Source organism: Acomys minous (assembly GCF_964271855.1).
Source record: "Acomys minous genome assembly, chromosome: 8".
Lineage (NCBI taxonomy): Eukaryota > Metazoa > Chordata > Mammalia > Rodentia > Muridae > Acomys > Acomys minous.
The window spans coordinates 15,109,112-15,132,181 of NC_140489.1; the positions used below are offsets into that span (position 1 = coordinate 15,109,112).

At 46.5% G+C, this 23,070-nt stretch overlaps 1 protein-coding gene across 9 annotated transcripts in view; it reads left to right on the top strand.

The window, feature by feature from the left end:
- Positions 1-17,266: 17,266 nt before the first annotated feature.
- The window catches only part of DICER1 (dicer 1, ribonuclease III), a gene marked incomplete at its 3' end in the record, with an annotated part of 72,473 nt that continues 66,669 nt past the window's right edge, over positions 17,267-23,070 (top strand). For 8 of the 9 annotated variants that reach the window (XM_084793325.1, XM_084793326.1, XM_084793322.1 and 5 more), the window contains exon 1: positions 17,273-18,156. Of the gene's footprint in view, positions 18,157-23,070 lie in introns of all 9 variants that reach the window. The other variant, XM_084793324.1, reaches the window with a different exon arrangement.

Sequence of the window (23,070 nt, forward strand, 5' to 3'; positions counted from 1 at the left end):
TGTTTGGGTGGTGTCTGTGTGGCCTTTGGCCTGTCCTTCCCTGTCCACGACCGTGGAACTATTTCTCCTTTGCATTTATTTATTCCATCAGGTGAAATTAGTAAGCATATATGTTTTAGACACCATCTTTTGTTTAGTTTCTTTCCTTTTTGCTTTTGATTTTTTTGAGAGGCGGTCTTACTAAATAGTTCAGGTTGGCCTTGAACTCTTGATCCTCCTGCTCCATGCTGACCTCATTATGAATTTGTCTTGAGTGAATCTGCTGATGCTATGAGACATCAAGACCAGGAGAGCATCAGGCGCCACAACAAAGCTCTGTTGCAGCTCACGGCTTAGAGTGGTCCTCTGTCTTCCTTTCTAGTTCTGCCACCTGTTCCCACGGTCCACTTAGATCTCCGAAATCCTTAGAGACACGGTCTCTGTGGTTACATGGTTTCTAGCCGCGCTGTACCAGCCACCCAACTCCCGACTCCCATGTAGGGAACAGGTTGTCTATACTGGCACTTGCCAGATAGCAGATAAGGTCTCTACCAGTTGGTATCTGGAGTCTGGGCTGGATTTCCCCCTAAAAGCTTGTGGCTTCTCCTAGCTGTAAAAGGAACTGTTATGTGCCTGAGGTAATTGATATCTCGGAGGCTTACTGCCTCCTCCTTCTAACCTAGGCCTAGTCTTGGAAGCTTCTAGCCTCCCGACAATCTAATCTAGGCCTAGCATGTTTTCAGCCTCTGAGACCTACTATTTAATGAGGTCACCCTTTCTTGTTCTTACTGAGGTCTGGGCTGGCTGGTTCAACTCAGCTGTTGTGCCTCAAACTCCTCTCCCAGCTGACTTATTCAATCTGGCTTCTCTCTTGGCCTCTGAATTGCTCTGCTTGGCCTCAAACTAACTCCAGTAATCTTTTCTAATCTTCTGGCTCCTTCTCATTCTCTGGCTCATTCGTCTTTTCCTGTGTCTAGCTTGTTCTCTCTCTGCCACCTATTACTGTACCAGTAAAACTGCCTTCTCTCTCTCTCTCTCTCTCTCTCTCTCTCTCTCTCTCTCTCTCTCTCTCTCTCTCTCTCTCTTCTCTCTCTCTCTCTGCATTGCCCCTTTGGTAGCTTCCTTTTTGTCTCTCTTCTTGTGAGAGTTGGGCATATCCTATTCTGTCAAATTTTTCTCTGAGTCACCATATTTTCTGCTACCCAAATAGATATCACTTTCAAACATGGGTGCTTCCTTCTACAAACTAACTTTACTTTTATTGTTTGGGATTAAAGGTGTGTACGAGCACACCTGGAGCTAAGCTTTTCTTAACCTGAAACTTGCTCTATACCAGGCTGGCCTTGACCTCAGATCTGCTTGCCTCTGCCTCTTGGATCAAGGGCGTGTTTATATTCCAGCTAGTTCACACTAACCAAAAAGGTCTTTGAGTGTGATCTCTTGCCAGAGCAGCCATGTTCTGAATTAAAATTCCTCTACACTTTGCTGTTGATGACAGAGCCTCGGGGCTGCTGGACAGGCGTGACCTTGAGGAGAAATGTGCTCAAACACGATTCTCCAAGCCACGTGTTTCTCCACTGCTGAGCTCAGCCCAGCTCGAGCTGCGCTCACCTGAAATATAAGCCATGGCATTAAGAAGGCAAGGCTTCTCTAAGCCGTAGTCTGTTTAGTGGCCTTGGGGGCCACTTGAAGGTCTAACACTTTTTTTTCTTTTCTTTTTTTTTCTGAAGCAGTGTTTCTCTGTGCAGCCTTGGCTGTCCTAGATTCACTTTGTAGACCAAGTTAGCCTCGAACTCACAGCAATCCACCTGCCTCTGCCTCCCAAGTGCTGGGATTAAAGGCACGCGCCACCACTTCTGGCTGTCTAATGCCTTCTTTAGAGATGAAACTGAGGCAGGGGATCCTGAGTCTCTAGCTGCGATGCCAGTCCAGGCAATTCAGTAAGACGCTATCTCAGAACAAACAAACAGAAAACAAAAGTGAGGAAAGATGAACTCATTACCTCTCTAGCTGGTGATCTTCCCACTTAAGGTTTGTATACAACTCCAGCCAGCAACCCTTAGGGAGGCCTCGAACACTACTAGAGCACATCTCACCATCAGAAGTCAGCCAGTGAATTGAAGGGAGGGGCACCTTGGAGGACCATAATGAGCATGGCTTCCGTGGTGAGAGTTGGCATTTCTGTGGATGTCATTGGCTTGATGTCAATTCCTTTGATATGAGTTCATCTTTTCCTCAAACTCCAGAGGGCTGAGTGGATTCCAAGGTCCAGCCTCCCTCTCTGTCTTGCTTGAGACTTTGTCCTTAGGGATCATCTGCCTGGACTCCTGTTGAAGCAGGTGCAGCATCCAGGATCCATGCTGAGTAGCAGCTGAGGCCTCTAGCATATCGCCCCGGTGAAGCAGCTGTTCTTATGAACACATCCAGGATCAAGTGGCTGGACATTGTTGGTGCTGGCTTTTTCTCATTGGGTGAAAATTGCCATGGAGGTTTCCCTTTCGCCATTAGCCCATGTGAAACAGCCCAGAATGAGACAGAATGGCCTTTGTGGGCACTGCGCTTCCTTCCCTGACAGTCACTGGACTATGGCTTCTGCCAGCTTCTCTCTAGTCCCATTCTACCTTCAAGCTAGCTGCCCAGTCTTTTCCAAGACTTTTACAAGAGGAAGTGTTAAGCCATTGTATACTTGTAAACTCACTTGGCCCAGCCAACAGTCCAATGAAGTATTTTCTTCTGTGAGGATCAAAAACACTGTACAGAAAATAAGGTGGTCACAGCTTAGAGCCAGCTAGCTCTGACTTTTGTGATGAACTTTGCTGCTTAGAAAAACAAAGTGAGGCAGGTGTCATGGCGCATGCTTTTAATCCCAGCACTCAAGAGGCAGAGACAGGTGGATCGCTGTGAGTTTGAGGCCAGCCTGGTCTACAAAGCGAGTCCAGGACTGCCAAGATAACATAGAGAAACCCTATCTTGAAAAACAAAACAAAAGCAAAGTGATGGGGCTGCAGAGATGGCTCAGAGGTTAAGAGCACCAACTGTTCTTCCAGAGGTTCTGAGTTCAATTCCCAGCAACCACATGGTGGCTCACAACCATCTAGAATAGGATCGGGTGCCCTCTTTTGCCATGCAGGCCTATGTAGGCAGAGCACTGTGTACTAAATAAATAAATAAACAAACAAACAAACAAGCAAAATGATAACCCGAGGACTGGAAGAAACTGACTCTGGGACACCAGTCTATGTGGGGGTTGAGGGTCAGCCCTTACCAGTATAGCCTACCCTTCCCCCAGTGTCTTCACACCAAGTTTCTGTAGGCTTTGACCCAAGCTGTGCCATAACTGCTTAAATCCCCAAGGAGCACATGAAATCCATGGCTAACGTACAACTGCAAATTTACAACCACCACAGCAAAAACACCATCCAAAAGCAACACAGGCGTCCCCTGGGAACTTCAGTCAACACCAGGTCCCACCCTCAACTGCTCCCCATCTCCACTTCCAACACATGCTTCTCAGAGAAAGAAGTCAGGCTCTCTCCTTCAAACGTGAACCTAGAGAAAGAAGGGCTAAAAAGAGCGTAGTGGAAAATAAGGATTGGCAGCCAGCCATGGCGGTTCACACCCACAATCCTAGCCCTGAGGAGTCTGGGACTAGAAGGTTGGGAGCCTGGACTGAGGAGTGAAATCCTATCTCAACAAAACAAAAGAAATCTGAACAATGCCCCGCACCCCCAAATATATGCAAAATAAACTTTAAAAAGATTTTATTTTTGCTATGTGTGCGAATGTTTTGCCTGCATGTTTATATTTGTTCTATGTGTACAGTGCCCTTGGAGTTCAGGATCGGGTGTTGGAACCCCTGGAACTGGAGTTACAGTAGATTTTTAGCCACCTTGTGGGTGCTGAGAGCCAAACCCAGGTTGTCTGTGAGAGCAGCCAGTGCTCTTAATCACTGGACCATTTCTGGAACCCTGTAAAACTTTTTAAAGTGTTAAAATGGGTGGAAGACTGTAAATACCTTGGATCAATTTATAACCAACCTATTACATGAGAATCCTTTTTCTTTCAAGTTTAAAAATCATGAATTTTGCTTTGTTACTAAAAAAAAAAAAAAAAAGAAATAGAAATAGAAAAATCTCACTTGTTTTAGCGAATACTTTTTTCCAGGACATCAAAAGTCAATAGGAACTAAGACTTCAGGCTGTGCGTGAAAGGGCAGCCATAAAATGCCTGTGCTCTCTAATGCCATGTGAGGACTAAAACAAGTATTAAAGGCAAGTTGTGGAATTCCTGAGTTTAAGGCAGCCCTTGCCTGGGACTCACACCCTAGCTTTGCCACAGGCAGCTTGGATAATGCGCTTCTCTCTCTGGCTGGAAGGTTGGAGGACTGGAAACAAAAGCTCTCTCCTGCTTTAAAGCTTCAGGCTCAGCAAGGCATCTCTGTTTGTTTTCATCTCAGTGAGCGGCCTGTTCGCTTCATAAATGCATTTGTATAAATGAATGGAGACTGCTGTCTGGTTCGGTGTCTGAGAAAGGTGCCTTGGGGAGAAGTTTCGTCAGAAAGGGATAGCCTGACTATTGCAGGGTTTGGGGTAGAACCCTGGGGGCTCTAAGTCTGCACCTCATACAGTTTTCCATGGGGAGGGGCGGGTTCTTTGAAATTCAAAACTTGAGCTATAGGGATAATTAGCTATAGGCAATTTCTAGGGATCTTTCCATCACTCCCAGCCTTTTCCTCTTAGGCTAGCAAAGAGAGCTGCATAGAGCATCCCCAGGAAGAGATTGGTATGGAGGAGGCATCTACAGTGAAGGGTGCACCTGCCTTCTGCCTTTGAAAATGGACCCTAAGATCCTACCTGCATTATTTACTTTTGTGCTGATAACATCAGCCAATGACAAATAGAAAAATGTCCTGCCCTCCCAAGTACTCTTGGGACAGGTGGTTAGACTTGGAGACAGGACTGTGTTCAGGGTATAACCCCCTGAATGCTAATCGGGATTTCATTTTTTTTCAGGGCCTGAGATATAGTTAACAGATTTAATGTTTTCTTAATGGCACGGTGGAGGACCTCATGGCTTGTGCCTGAAAGTTGCAGAACAGTCGGGGACAAAAGCAAAATGTTATTTTGTGGTACAAGGATTATTTTGCCTATTTTGTGTGCATAGCTATAGCTTTATGAAAACCAAGGGAGCTTTGTTTTTAAAAAAAAATGCTGTACGGATGTGCACTCTTATTTATTGATTATTGTAAATGAAGATATAAATGGATATTTGCATAATTTATACCTATGAGAAAGCCCCTGGAGTATTTGTTACTTGACTGTTTTCTATCATGGAACATTGGGCCTGGTGCTATGGTGAATGACCTTGTGAAATCATGTGTATTCTTAAGAAAAATTTTCATTATAAATTTCTTGAACTGATCACCTTTCTGCTAATTCCTTTGTGCATGTGCACGGGTGCGTGTGTGTGTGTGTGTGTGTGTGTGTGTGTGTGTGTGTGTGTATGAGAGAGAGAGAGATCTCACCAACCAGAAATGACAGTCCTTCCCTCCTTTCTTCTTTTTTTTTCTTTCTTAAACTTATTTTAATTTTATTTTATGTGCATTTATGTTTTGCCTCTATGTATATCTACGTAAGGATGTCATATCTTGGAGTTACAAACAGTTCTGAGCTGTCATATGAGTGCTGGGAATTGAACCCTAGTCCTCTGGAAGAGCTGTCGGTGCTCTTAACTGCTCAGCCATCTCTCCAGCCCCCGTCCTTTCTTTCTTAAAGTGGTACTTCCACCATCGGCCTTCACAGGGAATATGCTCTTCCTGGCCTATGTCCACTTGCCTTGTGTCTTTTTGAGCAAAGTCCCAAGAAGGAATGACAACAGGATATCATCACGAGGGTCTGCAGGAGGCTGGTTCTCAGACTTCTGTGGGACACCATAGTCCTTGGATGCACAGGTTGAAAATACAGAGATGTGACACACATCCGTCTTATACTTCAGTCACTCAGGCTTACTGAAGATATTTACTGGTACATGTGTGCTTATGCAAACAGTTGTCATATTGTTTATGGAATCGTGGCAGGAAGATAGTCTGTCCCTGCTATGTGAAGTACAGATTCGTGTGTGTGTGTGTGTGTGTGTGTGTGTGTGTGTGTGTGTGTATACAGTTTTTTTTTTTTACCCTAGTTGGTCAAATCCTCAGATTTGGAGCCCTCAAATGCACAGTTGTGTGGCTCAGAGCTAGACTGCTGGGCTTGCATTCCTGGCCCCTTTTCATTAACCAGCTTTACTATGATCTATAGTAAGCTGTAATAGCCTGATTAGTCAGTGCACACCTTTATTCCTAGTACTCGGGAGGCAGAGGCAGGCGGATCTCTGTGAGTTCGAGGCCAGCCTGGACTACAAAGCAAGTCCAGGAGCTAAGGCCTCACAGAGAAACCCTGGCTCGAAAAGCCAAACAAACAAACAAGCAAACAAAACAAAACAAAAACCACTCAACAAACCAAACCAAACCAAAAACAAAACTTGGACCCTCAGAGTCAGCAAGGAGCACTTTAACTGGGGAGCCATCTCATCAGTCCCACATAAATTATAATTTGGGTGTCATGACCCTTCACCAGCCTCTTTGATGCTGCACAGAGCTTGCTCCTAGTTTGAGTGAAGAAAGAAGACACAACAGATGGGGGTGCTGTGTTAAGGAGAGGGGAGAGTGGGAGACACCTTAGAAAGACAATGCTGTACACAAGAGCAATAGAGCCAGAATCCGGCTAGGCGTAATGCTGTTTCTATTTGGCAGTAAGTCTTGCTGTGGGCAGGAAGGTCATGCCATGGGAAACTGCAGGTGTAAAGATATGGTGGCATTTTTCTCTCGAGTAACTGCTGTTATTTTTTTTAGAATTAATTTCATCTGCGTTTGACAGGAAACTCAAATGTTGGTGGTTTAAACCACCTATGGAGAGTTCTGGAAAGGGCTGGAGAAGTACCTCAGTTGATAGAGTACTTACCCACAACCTCCTGGGTTTGATCCCCAGCACTGTATCAACAAGCATAAGGGTCATGCCTATAAATCCAGCACTTGGGAGGTACAGACAGCAGAGTCAGAAGTTCAAGGTCATCTTTAGCTATATAGTGAGTTCAAGGCCAGCCTGGAATGCATGACACTTTGTCTTCAAACAAACAAACCAACAACAACAACACATGGCGATGGCTCAGTTGGTGAAGTGCCTGCTGGGTAAGCAGGAACACCCACGTTTGGATCTCCAGCTCCAGGAAAGGCCAGCATGGCTGCCCACATTTGTAATCCTAGCTCTGGGGGTTGGGTAGGGGGCATGAACAGAGAGAGATAGCTGTATCTCCTGAGCTCATTGGCCAGCCAATCTAGCCAATCAGTGAGTGAGCTCTGGGTTCAGTGAGAGACACTGGATGTCAACTTCCGGCCTCTACATTGCAGGCACACACATGTGCACATGAACTTGCACTACACATAGACATAGAAAAAGAAGGAAAAATACAGTAGCTGACCTGTCCTGAGAAGAACTTTTATCCCGACTTGATTCACAAACACAAGACAGAGCTAACTGGAAGTGGTGTGAACTTTTGAAAGCTCAAAGCCCACCACTCCCAGTGACACACCTCCTCACATGGGGCCACACCTCATAGGCTTTACCAAACATTTCCACCAACTGAAGACCAGGCATCCAAACGTAGGAGCCCATGGGGCCATTGTCATTCAAACCACCAGAACATGGAAGATTTATTTTTACTCAGAGTCTCAGAGGAGTCAGTCTCTAGCTACATGGCTCTGTTGCTGTGACCAGAAGCAAGTCTGAGCATCATGGTGATCATGTGTTGGCAAAGCAGTTCACTTCATGTGAACAGGAAGTAGAGAGCATTTCTGGGGAGCAAGGTGGGAACAGGGGAAGGCACAGACATATTCCTCAAAGGCACAGCCCGGTGACCTAATTCCTCCAGTGAGGCCCTACCTCCTGGCATTTCCACACCTAGTAATGCCACCAATTGTAAATCAACCAATAGATTAATCCATTGATGAAATCAGAGCCTTCATGATCCATCCTTATTCCAAAAGCCACATCTATGACCACTATTTTCTCTGGGGACCATGCCTTCAATACATGAATTTGGGGGGAATAGATACTTTAGCCATAATAAGAAGTATAGTTTGGCACAGCATCCTGGGTGGTGCTTGCCTTGGTTCTAACGGTCAGGGGTTGGGCCAGCTGTGTCAGCTGGCTCCCTCAGCACACTGGCCTTCTGGTTGGGCTTGGTGACAGGTCAGAAGGAGGTCAAGTCTACCTTCCCCCTGATGGAGCACTTCAAGCATCTCGGCAAGTGTTGGGCACTCTCCCAGATGCCAGGTGACACATCACACAATCCCGACCCTTCAAATGGTGGCTGTTGCACCCTCCCACAAGAGGCAAAGATTAGAAGAAATGTTTGAGATGAAGGGACCTCACTGAAATAAAACTCCTCTGAGGCTCCAGGAATTTCCTGGCACTTTAATGTTAATGTGCTTTCGGAAGCCCCTTCAGGTAGCCCCACCAGAACATGGTGACCCAAGAGGTTGAAGCCGATCTTGAGAAGGCCTTGCAGAGGCTCCCATGAGAAAGCTGGCTACCAGGTGCACGGAAGGAGACTACAGGAGCCTACAATGCCCTAGCTCAGCAGTCAGCTCAGAATCTCAGGGACCTCAGAACAACTTTAGCTTTCCCAAGGCCAGTTCCCATCCCCCTTGCCCCATTCCCACTGTGTGCTCTAAAATGAGCCTCATGGAAGTGACTCAGGTGTCAGTAAAATGGTGCCATCCTGTCTGTCCACCTTGAAGTTCCTTTTTCCTGGAGCTCAACCCTTTCCCCCACCCACTAGTCTTCCTTCCTGGACTTTACTGTGCCACCGCCACAACAGATCTGGGAAACATCCCTGGCGGCCTTGGGTTTTCTAGCCTGACAGCAGCTTTTCTCCTGGGCCACCCTCTCTAGTGTGTACCCTGGCCTAACAAAAAGGGCTGCAAAAAGGCAGCAAGGAAGCCACAAGCCAACAGTTACAGAACCCTTGTGTGGGGTCATCCAGTCTTGCTGGGTTGGAGAATGGCCTATTGTGGTGACCAGAGAAAGTGTATGTGTGTGTGTGTGGTCATGTGATAGTATTTACACCTTGGATGCCATACTGCAGGTGGTTGTTTGCTAAAAACTGCGTGCTCTGTCTCTGAGGATTGTGGGAAGATTCCAGATGACATACGTGAGGTGATAACCATCTGAGGTGAGAGCTTAGCTGGGAGCCTGGGCTGGATCTGGGCCCTTCTAGTGTGTGTGTGTGTGTGTGTGTGTGTGTGTGTGTGTGTGTGTGTATCCCCCCAATTGATAGCCATTCACAGGGTCATTGTCATATTGTATGTATCCCCCCCAATTGATAGGCGTTCACGGGGTCATTGTCATTCAAATCATATTGTGTCACAAAGGCATAAAGCACTTACATGCTGGTCCTTCAGTGTCATGCCCTCCCCACCCCTATTCCCGGTGTGACACACAGGGCAATGTGTTCAGGGCTCTTGCAGTGTTTGTGGCATTGGGAGAATTCTGATTTGGCTTGGTTCTGTCTGGTACTCTGCTGGTCCTGGAAGATGCCACTGTGGAACAGCTGGCCAAATTCTCTTGGAAGCCTTGGCATCAGTGTCTCCCCCTGGCAGAAAGGGTTCTTCAAGTAGTGAGGAAACCCACTGTCTAGGGCTGTGGTCAGAAGACGGCTCACACTGTCCTGGTCTAGTCTTTTACAGTTTTCCCACTACAGTTTCCTCAAGAAATCAGGAGGCCCAGAAAGTGGGCACAGGCCTGCCCTGCTGTCTGTCTTCTCCAGAGTGTGCTGTTGCAAGAAAGCCTCTCCTCTCCAGCCTCTTCACTCTCCACCACCACAACCAGAATCAGTAGCAAATGGCTGTTTAAATAGCTACACCACCAGTCAGATAAGAAATAGGGAATCTCTCCGACCCTTACAGGGCCATCAGAACAAACCGGAGGGCTGTTTGCTAGTATCCTGCCCCCCCACCCCTGCCCACTGAGAGCAAACTGGGGATGGGCAGCTGAGGCAGGGACTTGGAGAAGTGACTTAGCCATCATATTCAGTTTAATTAATAATCACTCTGGTCGAAACTGCACTTTTCATTTGGAATGTGGCGAGCGTACGTTGGTCCCGTAAGTGCCTCCTAAAATGGAATTTTGCTGCTCTGACAGACAGAAAGACCTTTTTCTTTAAGCCCCTCACCCATCTAGATTGGGAAGCCTGAGTTTGATGTTTCAAGAACCCCTTGCCAATCAAGTAGTTTCAAGATATTAGTATTTTATGTGTTTGAGTGTTTTTGTCTGTGTGTATGTCTGTGTGTACCATGTGCATGCATAATGCCCACAGAGGCAAGAAAGTTGTGTCAAATCCCCTGGAGCTGGAGTTACATATGGTTGTGAGCCACCATGTGGCTGTTGGGAATCAAACCCAGGTCCTCTGTAGCAGCGGCCAGTGCTTTAACCACTGAGCCACCTCTCCAGCCTGCTGAGCAACATTCTATTTATTTGCTGTCTACATTCTCTTACTGTTTGTCTGTTCATATTCAGTAACTGGGTTTACATTGCTAAGTTTAAAAAAATTAATAATACATATTACAGAGACCAGTCATTTTTTAGGATAGGCATTTGGAAAACATCCTTTCCAAATTTGTGGCTTGTCTTTTGATTTCTTAGCAGTGTCTTTTTCAGATGATGGAAGTCTTAAATTTGGAGATATTTGATCTATTAATTTTCTTTGGCTTAAATATTTTTTTTCCTATCTGAGAAGTATTTGTCTGCACCAAGTCTGAATCTATTTTTCGGCACTGTTTTAGTTAGAAGTAGTATCCTTTTGGGTTTTATATTTTTGTCTGATACATTCAGTTTAGTTTTTGTACATATGCATTTTTTTTTTTGCATATTAGAAACTGTAACTGCTAATTCTGTCACTTGGTTCTAGAATTAACTAGCATCTCTGATGGCATTTCCTGGAAGGACTAATAGGGAAGATGACCCTCCCCTAGAGTGGGCAGTGCTTTGTGGCAGTGGGCCAGCCTTTGCCCTTTGCCGGTGAGGGCCTGGGCCCTGTTGAGGAACAGCTGCCATCAAGACATCCTAAAGCTATGTCATTAACAAGGAATGGTTTTGACAAAAGGACAAGTGTGTAGAAGGATGGAAGGGTATAGCACATCCATTCAAAAACCCAGTTGTTTGTGTTTAAGATGTCAGTGGAGCTCCAACCATTGGTACGGAGTACTTAGCTATCTTTGTTAGAGTCCTGAAGAGAAACAGAACTGACCCAATGATTGTTTATTAGAAGGGGCTTCATCAGATTGGCTGAAAGGAGACAGGGTTGGCAGTCTAGCAATGGCTGGCTGGGAGCCTAAGAATCCAGGAGCTGCTCAACCCGTGAGCTTGGACGCTGCAAAAGTCCTCGACTTGGTTCTGAAGTCCAGGAGGATTTCTGAAGAGCCACAGGTCTTCAGTCAGCTTCAGAAGCCGACATCAGCAGAGGGTGGCACATACAGAAGGTGGCTATTGTGACATTGCAGCTGCTTAGATTCTAATAGGAGTCTGGGGAGAACTGACATTTGTGCAAGGCTGAGTCTCTGCTCCATGAACATGGTACACCTCTCCATTTATTTCACCGTCACTTTCTCTTATCCACGTTTTCTAACCCCCAGCTTATAACTCTTACAGGATCATTAGATTTTACTCAAAGTAATTTTTAGTTGTAGGTGCTTTAGACAAAAACAAACTGATTTTTTGCTTCCATACTGCAGCAGTCATCAGACTTGTGACTTCCAAGGGTGTGGAGTTTGCTGTCTGCCAGAAAGCAAGTAATCCTTCAGTGGATGCCAGGTCTCGCTTCTAATCCTGCTCATTTCTGACGTTATCAGCTCAGTAGAAGCATCTGACCCAAGACTGTCAATTATAAGGTTGTTGCTAAGCAACCAATTACAAATTGGTATTCCTATAAAGTCACTAGAACAGCTCCCAGAATTCAGGGAAATCTATAAAGAGAATTGCAAGGTATAAAAAAGGAGGCATGAACCTTCCATGCCCTCTCAAAGATGCACCTCTTCAGGAACCTCCAGATGGCTCTATCTGGAAGCCTCCAAAGTCTTTTACATTTCTTACGGAGGCTTCAGTGCATAAATGCTGGGTGATCAACTTGAGCTCCACCCTTTGGGGAGGCTGGAAGTTCCATCCTTCTAACCCTGGCAGTGGCTACCTGACGCTATAGACTGCCAGCTGCCAGTTACTTCATTAGCATACAAAGGCATCCTTCTGAAGGTTCCGGGAATTGTATGAGTTATATGCCAGGGAACAGGAAGCGCACACACACACACACACATACACACACACACACACACGAGAGAGAGAGGGGGGAGTGAAACAGACACACAGAGAGAGAGAGAGACAGAGAGAGACACAGAGAGAAACAGAGAGAGAGAGAAACAGAAACATAATAATGCAATATCACAGACGCCATTGTATGACACTTATAACATGAAATTTCAATTACTTATATCATAGAAATACAATTATTTTCATATATTAGCCTCATATGCAGTGACCTTGGCAAAGTCATATGAGTTTAAGTGGCTCTTTTGCAGCTTTTCAAAAATAGCTTTACTTTTCCTTGTTTTGTATTTTCACTTTTTATTTGAAAGTAACTCTAAATCTAGCAATGGCAGGAATGTGCAAAGACCTGTCCTATGCCTTCCTTTCTCAGTCTCACTCACTCTCATCAGCCAGACCTATACTGTTTTTGGGACAAACAGGGATCACACATTTTATTTAGTTTTCACTTGCCTTCAGTCTTCTTAAGTTTGAAACCATTTAAAATTTATTTTATTATTTGCACATGTGCATGTGCGCACATTTGGAGATTGGAGGGCAATTTCCATGTCCTGGGGACCAAACTTAGGTTGTCAGCTTTAGCTGCAAGGCCTCTTACCTGCTGAGCCAGCTTGCCACTCCTCTGAAATCATTTAGGCTCTTCTATGATTACCACATCTTAAGAATTTTGACTACTTTAAAATTTGGGTCTGTCTGGTGGTTCTAGAGTGCATCCGGGAAATGCATTTTTGGCAGAAACACTACCAGTGTGGTGCTGTGGTCATCGCTGGCGACACTAATGACAGAAGATGGATCTGAAAGACCCTGGAGCTTATACCCCTTCCTCTTTGGTGAGAGAGCTGACTTCTGGCTGAGGTGAACAAAGCAGGACTGTGGAGAGACAAGACCCTGGACCAATATGTACATCCCTGGTAGGCAAGGCTGTGTCCAGGGCTTCTTACGGACAGACCTTGGCCCTTGGCATGCATAGTCTTTAAAGTGTTACATAGAGTTTTTTTTTGTTTTGTTTTTGTTTAATAGTAAGAGAAACTAGGAACCCAGTTAGACTAACAAAAGCATGTAACAATGCCCATCTTGGGCTGTGGTTGTTTGCTGCACATCCAGCTGCTGGCCAAAGCAGACACTGTCCTGCTGGGACTTTGGCCATGAGGCATACACATCTGTGCTCTGCCCACACTGCATAATAATGAAGGCTGGGGTCTGCACGCACTCTGTCACTCTCTGAAGGAGCATTTCCCCTCTGAACCTCTGCCATAGCTGTACTTACAACTTGACACTTAGACATTATGCTGACAAGACGGAGGATGTGACTCTAGTGGGCTATGTCTGTGATGCCTTCCCATGACAGCTGACTCCATCTGGGTGAGATGGCATCTGCTAGATTGCTCTTTTGTAAAGTTATCACTTTTCAAAGGATTAACAGGGAGATGCTTTGGATCTCTGTTAACATCTCTCATGCCTTGTTCAATGTCTATCCACCACAGTTAGTAAACACAATTGCCAAATGGTGATCATCGTTCCCCTGCCCCCACTACTTCTTCTCGACTTATTCTGTGGTAAAGAAAAGCTCTCCCTCTCCTCCTCAATTATTGTTATCATTTTTTAAAATCAGCGCGGACTCATGAATTTCTGAGGGAAAAGAAAAGTTAGCTCACAGAAAACGCATGGCACATGGTTCTGTACCATCGATTAATGTGGCTTGAAGTATCAGTTCTGAGATTCCTGGAGATCCAAACAAAATGTGAAATGCTATCCCTAAGTTTTCATATCCCCAGATTGAAAACAAACTGGCAGCTAGAGCAGGAACAGACAGACCGCTGGAATGGAGACGTGCAGAACCCAGACAGTCTACAAACAGCGCGATTGTGTAGGTGTCTGGGGGGAAATCGCTGGGAGTCATGCCTCACCCCATATACTGGGTCAGTTCTCAGTGGTCCAAGGCTGAACTGCCAACACTCACAGCCTGCTGCACGCCTGTAACAGAGACCCGAATTATAGCAAGCCCAAGGGCTCTTTCACATTGCTACAGACAACTGTTCTCTGTGTTTATGTCTTATATTAAAAACAAGATACAGCAAATGTGTACTGAACACTAGGTTTTTTTTTTTTTCAAGACAAGTTGGAAGCGTGAACAAAAAACAATAGGTTGTTGTTTGGGGCAAGAGAATAGGTATGGGGGAAGAGACTGTTCTTTACTGTTTATTTTTTTCTGCTGTTGTTGATCATAGTCCTGGATGATTCATCTTGAATGCTAAAATCCTGAATACTGAAAAACTCAAAGATTATTATGGGACAACTTTAAGACACCCCTCCCCCACACACACACACACTGAGCAGGGTGTATGGAAAGCACTTTCCTGGCATTCCTGAGGCCCCGACTTCAATGACCAGCAGCCCTGAATTCACAGCTCTGAAACACGAGGCCCACATGTGTAAAAAGGGGAGGGGAGGGGGAGGGAGATCATAGGGGGAGGGGGAGGATAGGGATATAAACGAGGACCAGAACACCGAATTGTGGGGAAGAAATTGGTGCAGTTTTGATTTATTGTTTGTTGGTGAGAGTCTTTCCAGAGGCGGCTAGGATGGGTTGGGAGGACCAGGTGGGAAGAATCTCTTCTGAAGCTGTGTTTCTGAGAGGAAGTGTTCTGAAGAGCTGGACACTGTCCACCTGCAAGCATGACCCTTTGTGGATACAGATAGATGATATATACATATAACACACACACACACACACACATACACCCAGAGCTTTGGCAGGTAGCTCAGGCTGGCCTTGGTCTGTGATTTTGCTATTTCAACCTCCTCCTCATGCTGAGATGATCCAAACCCATTTTGTTTTTGAAAGACAGAGGCGGGGTGGTGGTGGTGGTGGTGGTGGTGGCGGCGGCACATGCCTTTAATTAGAACTCGGGAGACAGACGAAGGTGGATCGCTATGAGTTCGAAGCCAGTATGGTCTACAGAATGAGCTCCAGGACAGTCAAGGCTACACAGAGAAGGCTACATCTATCTCAAAAAAACAAACCAAACCAGACAACCATCCCATCCCTACCCCTGTTTAAAAAAAAAAAAAAGATAGATGGACCATATTGCCTCCTAGCTATTTTAAACAATAAAGTTGGAAACATCCGCTAATGGGCAAGCCCAGTTGGTCTTTTAAAAAGGTATCTTTATTTTTGTGCTGTGTGCCTGTTTGGGGTGGGGTGGGGTGGCGGAGTGTGTGCAACAGTATGTGTATGGAGGTAAGAGGATAACTTTGAGGAGTCACTTCCGTTTCCACCTTTATATGGGTCTGGAGATTTGAATTCACGTTGTCAGGCTTGTCCGGCAAGCACCTTTACCTGCTGAACCATCTTGCTGGCTTTGAGCTTGTCCTGGAAGGGCAACAGGAACAAACATGTTTTATCCACCCACATTTCTGCTGCCAGGGTACCTCAGTGCATCCGTAACTTTTTTTTTTTCCGAGACAGGGTTTTTCTGTGTAGCCTTGGCTGTCCTGGACTCACTTTGTAGACCAGGCTGGCCTCGAACTCACAGAGATCCGCCTGCCTCTGCCTCCCGGGTGTTGGGATTAAAGGTGTGTGCTACCACGCCCGGCTACATCCCTAACTTTTATCAGAGTTCATTCTGCTTATCAAGGCCCTCTTTTAAAAACCTTTTATATCTCCACTGGGAGACCTATTGCCCACTGTGCTTTAATATATTAAGAAACATCATTTTGTAAATGTGGCCAGGCCAAACCATCTCATTTCCTGATTTACCCACGGTATTCTGGTTAACGGTCGAGCCAATTCATGATAAATACATGACCAAAATTTGGGCACAGGACTGAATAGACATCTCAGCTCAGAAGACAGCATAAGACTCAAATCTGAGACGCTCACATCCTAGCTGCAGTTAATTAGTGGAGGGCTTACTCCAGATTCTTCCTCTTTCCAGATTCTTCTTCTTTAAAAGGGGAAGCACGGGGCTGGAGAGATGGCTCAGAGGTTAAGAGCACGGACTGTTCTTCCAGAGGTCCTGAGTTCAATTCCCAGCAACCACACAGTGGTTCACAACCATCTAGAATGTGATCTGATGCCCTCTTTTGGCCTGCAGGTGTACATGCAGGCAGAGCACTATATACATAATAGTAAATAAATAAATCTTTAAAAAAATAATAAAATGAGAAGCACACAAGGCCTGTGCACCTTAAATCAGTGCTAGGACTCTTTCACCCGGGTCACCTAAGACCACTGGAAAACACAGATGTTGAACCTTATAGTGCACAACAGTAACAAAGTTATAGTTATTAAGTAGTAACGGAAATAATTTTATAATTGGGGGCTCACCACAACTTGAGCTGTATTAAAGGGTCTCAGCATTAGGAAGGCTGAGGAGGCACTGCCTTAGAGGACGGACCAAGGGGCTGGAGAGTGGAGAGCTGGCTCGGAGGACAGGAGCCTCATGTTGTGAAATCATGAGAACCCTAGCCCAAGCCATGCACCTCAAATATACCCACTAACACACAAATAAACGAACACATGAAGGCGTGGTGGCACACACCTTTAAAACCCAACAACTGTGAGGCAGAGACAGTTGGATCTCTGAGTTCGAGGCCAGCCTGGTTATAGCGAGACCTGGTAATAACAGTAATAAAAGAACGAAACAAACGACACTAGTATTTATTCTAATAAAGAAATCACTTCAACCGATGACTTTACAGACTTTACCTTAATTCAGAGAGGTAACAACCACCACTTGGGACTGGTGGCCACTCTGCTGAACACTGAGAAGATGGACAGCGGCCAGTAATCGCTTCCAGGGCAGAGAGAAGTCTGGGGCTGGTACTAACCACCCCTCACCTGGAGTACAGCCGTCTATCGGGGTCACCTGGAGTACAGCCGTCTATCGGGGCGGGATCTTTTTGAAGAGATGATTACACGGGGTCCGGGAGGGTCCAGCACTAATAGGGTTTTTCTTAAAGTCCTCCTCTTTACTCCTTTGAACTCAAAGGAGGAGCGGTGATACCCCAGACCTATAAAACCAAGACTCCCGTACATCGAAGACATTTTCTAGTTGTCCAAGTTGGCCTCGAGGGCTGGCCACAGGGCCCAGTTCTGATGACCCTAAGAGAGGTGCAGGGGGGCTTGCAGAAGGGGGCGATAGGTCCGCGAGGGTGCCGACGTCAAGGAGGGAGAGTCCCTAGAGCCCGCAGGCTATTCTAGACCAAGCCCGGCCTGCGTGGCACGGGCGGCGCTTACAGCACTCCGAGCTGACCATCACACTGAGCAACACTGCTCAGTCTTCGCGTTGGGCCCGCAGACGCCAACTCGGTCCCACTCCGATGTCTCCCAGCTCCTGAGTGGTTAGCGGACCGGGATTAACCTTTCACCTCCGCGCTCTGTCCAATCACAGGGCGGCTTTCATGCGGCCGCCGGGCCGAGCAAGCGAAGGGGGGCGCGGAACGGCGGCGCGACGCCGGTGGGATTCTCCAAGCCGCTGTGCGCCGTCGCCGCGGGCCGAGCGCGGGCTGCGGGCGAGCAGGGCGCTGCGCAGTCTCCGCAGGCGCGGGCGGGAGGGGGTCGGGGCGCGGCGCGGTGCGGCGCGGGCGGCTCCGGGCCCAGGTGAATGGAGTAACGTGACAGCGGGAACGAGGCGACGGCGAGCGGCAGGAAATGGCGGCGGCGGCGGCGGCGCCGGGCGGCACCGGGAGGCCTGGGCTGTGACGCGCGCGCCGGAGCGGGGGTCCGATGGTTCTGGAAGGCCCGCGGCGCCCAGTGCTGCAGGTGAGGCGGGCTCCCGCTGGGCCGCTTTGTGTCCGGGCCCGGGCGGGGGTGGGGATGGCAGTGCCCGGCCCGCCTCTTGCGCGAGGCCCGCGCGGGCGCCAGGAGCAGGCCGCGACGCTGAGCCCGGGCGGGTGACGGTCCACGCGGGCATCGGGCATCCGGGGACCCCGAGCCAGGGCCTCTCCGTGCCCCCGCCTTGGGAGGAGCGGGCTTTGACAGGTCCTGTTCCACCTTCGAAGCCTGGGCGAAGACAGGAGGTGTCCATGCGGGCCGGCATCCCGGGAGCGACCCGGGCCTGCCGAATGGCGCAGGACCCCCTGGACGCTTCCGGGGATCAGGAGGGGGACAAGGCCTCGGCGAGGTGCGGGCTGGAACCCTGGGAAGGACTGGACTGTTGTGTGTTTATTGGCAGGTGACCAGGCCTGGCCCCAGGGGGGTGGGTGGCCTAGGCCATCTTTCTTTGCTTCTTCCCCTCCTCAGATCGTTGTGTTTGGACCCTGTTGTAGGAGCCTTCCTTGCTTGAAGAGGCTTTCATTAGGTGTGCATTTCCAACTAGTACATCAGATTAGTGTGGGCTGCCTAGCAGAGCCGAGCTGCCCTTGTCACTTTGTGTGCATGACAGAACCAGTGTCCTTAAGATTTGCCTAAAGGAGTCGTTGATCCATAGCCCTTGCTTTTGTGAGCAGAGTTGTGGTTAAATAATACTGTCATGTCCCAAGTATGATGATCAAGTGGTGAAAACCTTCATCTGAGGAAAGAGAATTACTTGGGAGTTCGCTCCTGCCTGAGTTTCTGAATCTCTGCAAGTCCTGATTGTCAGTTTTCTGAGGAGCTGCACTATCAGTAGAAAAGGGCGCAAGTTAAGAGTTGAGCAACTTGGGAAATGTGTTTGAAGCTTGCTGTAAAATACATCCACTAAGTTGGAAATTCGTTGGTATAAATGCTTTCTAAGTAAAATGTCCATTTTAACCAAAGGCTCAGAAATTTACTAAAAGGTGAATTCTGGGTGAGGCTTGTAGCGAACAGTAGTTTTGATATCTTTGGAAACTGAGTTCTGGAATAATCTGTTCCATCAAGTGTCTCTCAGGCTACCTGTGGCACATGCCGTGCACATGCTCATGAGTGGAGTGTATTTCATAGAACTGTAGGCACCAAGAGTTGCTTTTCTGTTTTGTTTTTCGAGACAAAGTTTTTCTGTGCAGCCTTGGCTGTCCTGAACTTGCTTTGTAGACCAGGCTGGCCTCCAACTCACAGAGATCCGCCTGCCTCTGCCTCTCAAGTGCTAGGATTAAAGGCGTGTGCCACCACTGCCCTGCTAAGGGTTGCTTTTAATGATCAGTGTAGTAGCCTAAGTTTGTGAATTTACTTCTGGCTCCAAAAGATGACTCGGTTGGCTTTAATTGGGTGATAAAAGACTTTGCAACCACTTTAGTAATGTTTCTCTTTATGTACTGTGTTTGGCAGTATCTCTGGGTGGAGCTGTACAGCTAGGTTGTTGCCTCTTGAGCTTTCTTGTTTTGGTGTAGCTCATGTCTGTCTTCCTTGAACTGGGGATGCTTCTGCCTCAACCCCTGGGGTCGTGGGGTTATAGGTATGTACCACCAGCCCTGACTTTCTCGGTTCTGATTGGATAGTGATTTTGTGGTCATATATAATGAGTGAGTAGTGTTTAGGTGTGGCTCTGCTTTCTAGGGAGGACAAGCTTTATATGTTGTGTTACAGCATTGCTACATCTCATTCTTTGCTGCTGTCTGTTGATGTCAGACGGAGATGTCACTTGAGAAGGTGGGTAGGCTCCTTAAGTGGTCCTCTCTGCAGCTTACACATGCTCTTCTGTGGCAGGTAAGAAGGACATTTGGTAAATCTCATCCGTATGTGCCAAGATATGTCAGGCTCTTTTCATACGTTCTCAGTGTGTTGGTGCAGTGTCCTTCTTCCTGATTTTACACTCGAGGGAAGTACCCTGATTTTACACTCGAGGGAAGTGAGACTCTGTGATGAGTGCTTCCAATTTCGAGTCTACCCAAGCCTTGACTGAATCCTGGCTTGGTTTCAGAATCCCTGCATGCTTGCTCCTCAAAGTGTGCCGTCCAAGTGGATTTTAGGTAGCCTGAACAAAGTGTGATACATTGTCTGTTAATGCAGGTCAATGAGTGAAGCTCTGTCCAACTGAGATTCTCAGGTGACCTCTGCTTTATCTAAATGTTTCCAGTTGTTTTAAAATGTAACAAAACACTCGGGATTGCAGTTTTAGCCATTAACTGCACAGTGCAGTTGCATTCACATTTTGCAGTTGTTACCACCTGTCTCCTACCTTTTTCTTCCCTCACTAGAATACTTTCACCACCTAAACACTAACCCCACATTCTGTTCTTCGTTCCTAAGGGATCACCATTTTCTCTTCTCCTTATCCTTGAATTTGGCTATGCTCAGAACCTCATGTGCATATAGTCATTTAGTATTTGGCCCTTGGTGCTGGTGTATTAACACCTAGCATAGTGCCTTTGGCTTCATGTCATATGTGGATCAATTCCTTCATTTTGAAAGGCTGACTGATACTCTGTATTATGTACAGATAGATGGTCCCTGGCTTATAATGGTTTGACTTGACATTTTTTAGACTTAAGATGTGCGAAAAAGTACAATTATTGTAGTACAAAATTTTGAATTTTGGATTCCCTTTCCTGCCCCAGTCAGCACGTGATCATGAGGAGTGACCAGCAGTATTCCTTACAGCGTGCTTTGTTGTTCAGCCAGAAAAGTTTGATATGCTAAGTATACACTTTTCCTCGGTTCTGCACTTTCAACTTGTAAGTGGATTTCTAGGGCTACTGGTGGTGGAGGAGCACCTGTGTATGTATGCCCTGTCCTGCTTACCCAGCCATCTATGGATGGCGACCTTCAGCTCCCATCTTTTGACTGAGAGGCCTTGCTACTGTGAGCACAGATATTCCTAGGACCGTTTAGGGCCCCAGTGTTGTCCCTTCTTTTGGATATATACCCGGAAGTGCTCAGGTTGCTTGTTGATCATCAAAACACCAGGCTCAGGCTTCTTCCAAATTCTCAATTTCCTACAAATAGTTCTGTGTCCATAAAAGACTAGAGTCTTCTCTAGGTTACTGCTTTTTAGAGGCTGCTCTGTTCTTATCACAGTATGCAAACAGGGATTCTTATCACTGGATTTGTTCAGATGATCAGCAGGCTGTTTTGTCCTGATGGAGCCAGAGGAAGGGGCTGCTAAGGTTTCTGTGTACCTTGTGCAAATAGAAAGTTGAAGCCAGCTGATTATTTTGTTTACCTTAGGCTTTGCTGTTTCGGCATTCAAGAGTTTAGCTCATCTTGAAAGCCAACAGATGAGTGTGAGAGTGAGTGTGTGTGTGTGTGTGTGTGTGTTGTACTGGCTTTTATTTACAGGTTTCTTTGCAATATCTTCAAAGTAGGCTGTACGCTTTTGAGGCAACATTCTCTGGAGGCATTCTGCCTCTTTTGGCTTGGCTGCTTAGACATTTTAGCCCTTGTTTCCTAATTCTTTGATGTTTACCAACATTTTTGCTAAGGAGACTAATTTAAGAAAATACACTTATAGACGACCTTTGTGTAATAATTATGTTCTTTTAGAAAAGATGTAGAGCATTCTTATAATAATAGAAAGATGTTTAGAGGACTATGAAAACGATAGTTCAGGAGTAGGATAGCCCGTGGGTTAGGTGGAGAGCAAGGTGGAGAGCAAGGAGAGTTTACAGCTTACATGTAACTAAAGTGCTTTTACTGTTTTGTTTTAATTTGCCAAAGTGAAAGAGGAACTAGGGCTAATTATAGGTGCCATTGATTAATGAAGGAAGCATACCAGTCAGCCAAGAGAAACAGATTTTCTCTTTCATGAATAGCGGTTAGTTGTTTGGACTCTTTTTACAAAATGTCGTTGTTCATGTATGGTGACAGTGTTGACCTTTACAGACGATAGAGAAACATCTCCCATTCCTTTATGAAGCAACCCAGTCAAAAGTGTGAGGCAGAGGCAGAAAGCTCTGGTAAGACAGGCATGTGTGGTGCCGGTGATGCCGTCTCCACAGGAGTTGAAGTGTCCTTTGTAGCATGCGGGCTTTGATTGACGGCAGATAACAGTTTAGTGAGGCGGCCAGGACTTTACAAACAGTGGTGGTTTTGCTGGCCTTCAGGAGTGTGTGTTGGATGAAAAAGTAAGACTGCTTCTATGGCAGTATTGACCTGATAATGGAAGCAAACAGAGAGCAACGTGCGTGGTTAATGGGAAATTCGGGCTATTTGAGAAGCCTTGGTTGAACTGCAGGTGCACAGTGGCTTTTGCGTCTCTCTAAAATGGCTGGTTAACCGTTGGTACTCCTGATCTGATAGTTACATGCTGCCAGTCGGTGACTAAGATGGTGGCATGGGCTCCTTACTACTTGCTGAGTCTTTGTTTCTGAGACATAGAAGCACATGTGGTGTTCTTGGCTACACTCAGGGTATAGAATCACACGGATTAAGCACTTCATGCATTGTCACGGCCACACACAGCACTTGGGTAAGGGGTACTTGGTTTCGCTGAGTAAACAAATTAGTTTATATCACTTTTTGAAGGTTTTAGAAACTGACAGTATTGTGGGGGAGTGGTACTGCTGACATCTTAAGGCTTTTGAAAAGAGACCATGATATAATGGACAGATCATGCTTTTGGTCTCTCTGCCTCTCAGCTACGCATGACTGTTCATAGAAGAAAGTTGTAGTGCAGCACTCAGGGTTTGGAGTCTTGTTGGTACTGGTGACATTTTCATTGCTGAAGTGGCTAGTCCTGACTTACTTTTTTAAGTGACAGATCAGTCTATGTGAGAAGGATTTTAAAAACACATTTGAAAGAATTCTCTTGGATGTTATAAAACAAGACAGTCAGCTCAG